This window comes from Salvelinus sp. IW2-2015, unplaced genomic scaffold (genome assembly GCF_002910315.2).
Source record: "Salvelinus sp. IW2-2015 unplaced genomic scaffold, ASM291031v2 Un_scaffold3269, whole genome shotgun sequence".
Taxonomy (NCBI): Eukaryota; Metazoa; Chordata; class Actinopteri; order Salmoniformes; family Salmonidae; genus Salvelinus; species Salvelinus sp. IW2-2015.
In genome coordinates this window covers 60,036-63,237 of record NW_019944554.1, presented here as the reverse complement: position 1 = coordinate 63,237, position 3,202 = coordinate 60,036, and the positions used below count along the sequence as shown (strand labels likewise).

The following is a 3,202-nucleotide window of genomic DNA, read 5'->3' as shown; positions in this document are numbered from 1 at the left end:
AAACTTTTGACTGGAACTGTATATATATATATTTAGTATGTAAACATTATTATATTGACATGTGTTTAATGACCTTGTACATACTGTAGGGCAGTAGTCCCAAAGGTGCAGGATACAGTACCAATGGTAACCTGCTAGTAACAGTGACTAAGGAAAGCAGGGTAGTGGCGGAAGCCGGCTAGTCGTGACTATTTAACAGTCCGATGGCCTGGAAATATATGCTTTTTTCAGTCTCTTGGTCCCTGCTTTGAGCACCTGTACTGTCTCTCTCCTTCTGGGTATAGCATGGTGAACAGGGGCCAGGTAAGATGAGCAGAATAGGCATTGTGTTAGATGAGAAGAATCAGCAGAATAGGCATTGTGTTAGATGAGAAGAATGAGCAGAATAGACATTGTGTTAGATGAGAAGAAGGAGCAGAATAGACATTGTGTTAGATGAGAAGAATGAGCAGAATAGACATTGTGTTAGATGAGAAGAAGGAGCAGAATAGACATTGTGTTAGATGAGAAGAAGGAGCAGAATAGACATTGTGTTAGATGAGAAGAAGGAGCAGAATAGACATTGTGTTAGATGAGAAGAATGAGCAGAATAGACATTGTGTTAGATGAGAAGAAGGAGCAGAATAGACATTGTGTTAGATGAGAAGAAGGAGCAGAATAGACATTGTGTTAGATGAGAAGAAGGAGCAGAATAGACATTGTGTAGATGAGAAGAAGGAGCAGAATAGACATTGTGTTAGATGAGAAGAAGGAGCAGAATAGACATTGTGTTAGATGAGAAGAATCAGCAGAATAGGCATTGTGTTAGATGAGAAAGAATGAGCAGAATAGACATTGTGTTAGATGAGAAGAAGGAGCAGAATAGACATTGTGTTAGATGAGAAGAAGGAGCAGAATAGACTTGTGTTAGATGAGAAGAAGGAGCAGAATAGACATTGTGTTAGATGAGAAGAAGGAGCAGAATAGAATTGTGTTAGATGAGAAGAATGAGCAGAATAGACATTGTGTTAGATGAGAAGAAGGAGCAGAATAGACATTGTGTTAGATGAGAAGAAGGAGCAGAATAGGCATTACATGGATGAATGTTCAGGCAGCTAGATGCTGATGCAGTTGTAAGATATAGAGTTATACTGTATATACTGTATATATATATATATGTGTTTTCTGGCTTGGTTTTACATGCTATTGGTTTGGACAATCTGTTATGCTTTTGTAGTTAAAATAACCCCTTTATTGCACACAGAGTGAGTCCATCCAACGTATTTGTGATTTCGTAAGCACATTTTTACTCCTGAACGTATTTAGGCTTGATATAACAACAAAAGGGGAATACTTATGGAATACATTTTAGTTATTTATTTTGTAAAAATTTGTAAAAATCTTAGATTTTCTTTTTACTTTTGTTGTGTAGCTCAGTGACAAAGAAGCAAATACAATGAAATCCATTTCAATCCCACTTTGTAAGAACCAGAACGTGACAAAATCCAGTGGGGGGTGAAGACTTATGATAGGCACTGTACAAATGCAGTCCTCTCTAACGCGTTAATACAATGAGGTGAGTGCTGTTTGTGACATTACACAGTATCCCTGAACCTATGCTTCGCTAAACTCCTTATATCTCAGCATTCCTCCTTTTATCCAAGGCTGTATGTTCCATTCTCTCTGCCTGTGTTGATATCATTATCATTACATGATAATTGCACGATAATGCAGTTCAGAACCCAGGTTTTCCCAGTCTGCCTAAAGACTTGTTTAATAGCTGCTCCCCTCCTGTCTTCCTATCTTCTCCAAGACTTGTTTAATAGCTGCTCCCCCTCCTGTCTTCTCTTTCTCCCAAGACTTGTTTAATAGCTACTCCCCCTGTCTTCCTTCTTCTCCAAGACTTGTTTAATAGCTGCTCCCCCTCCTCTCTTCCTCTCTTCTCCAAGACTTGTTTAACAGCTGCTCCCCCCCTCTCTCTTCCTCTTCTCTCCAAGACTTGTTTAATAGCTGCTCCCCCCTGTCTTCCTCTCTTCTCAAGACTTGTTTAATAGCTGCTCCCCCTCCTCTCTCCTCTCTTTTCCAAGACTTGTTTAATAGCTGCTCTCCCCCCTGTCTTTCTCTTCTCCAAGACTTGTTTAATAGCTGCTCCCTCCCTGTCTTCCTCTCTTCTCCCAAGACTTGTTTAATAGCTGCTCCCCCCTGTCTTCTCTCTTCTCCAAGACTTGTTTAATAGCTGCTCCCCTCCTCTCTTCCTCTCTTCTCCAAGACTTGTTTAATAGCTGCTCCCCCCCTGTCTTCCTCTCCAAGACTTGTTTAATAGCTGCTCCCCCCCCTGTCTTCCTCTCCAAGACTTGTTTAATAGCTGCTCCCCCCCTGTCTTCCTCTCCAAGACTTGTTTAATAGCTGCTCCCCCCCTGTCTTCCTCTCCAAGACTTGTTTAATAGCTGCTCCCCCCCCGTCTTCCTCTCCAAGACTTGTTTAATAGCTGCTCCCCCCTGTCTTCCTCTCCAAGACTTGTTTAATAGCTGCTCCCCCCCTGTCTTCCTCTCCAAGACTTGTTTAATAGCTGCTCCCCATGTCTTCCTCTCCAAGACTGTGTTAATAGCTGCTCCCCCCCATGTCTTCCTCTCAAGACTTGTTTAATAGCTGCTCCCCCCCATGTCCTTCCTCTCCAAGACTTGTTTAATAGCTGCTCCCCCCTGTCTTCCTCTCCAAGACTTGTTTAATAGCTGCTCCCCCCCCCGTCTTCCTCTCCAAGACTTGTTTAATAGCTGCCCCCCCCTGTCTTCCTCTCCAAGACTTGTTTAATAGCTGCTCCCCCCCCTGTCTTCCTCTCTTCTCCAAGACTTGTTTAATAGCTGTTCCCCTCCTCTCTTCCTCTCCTCCACTTTATCGGTCTCCCAGTCCCTTCACCCCTCCCCTCTTGGCAATTTGTAGTTTTCCTCGTTTCGTTCCTGCGCTCTTTTGGCATTTCTTTGAAGAGAGGAACAGAGAGCTTGTTTCTGTTAACACATAGGCGTACAGTCTCCCGTGTCACTGTCTGAGTGACAGGATCGTGATTGACAAGCACACACAACGGATTACCACCCTGCTAGTGGCATCAGAGAGAGAGAGAGAGAGAGAGAGAACTAGATAGAGAGAGATTGAGGGGAAGTTGCGGGTGATATGGAGAAATGCAACAAAATAATAAATGAGGGAGATAGTGATAGGGAGTGGTCAT

The 3,202-nt window shown here is 42.9% G+C and overlaps 1 pseudogene; it reads left to right on the top strand.

Moving 5' to 3' along the window:
- The first annotated feature begins 285 nt into the window (after window positions 1-285).
- LOC112075606 (syntaxin-binding protein 5-like) overlaps window positions 286-3,202 on the top strand; it is a 56,693-nt pseudogene continuing 53,776 nt past the window's right edge.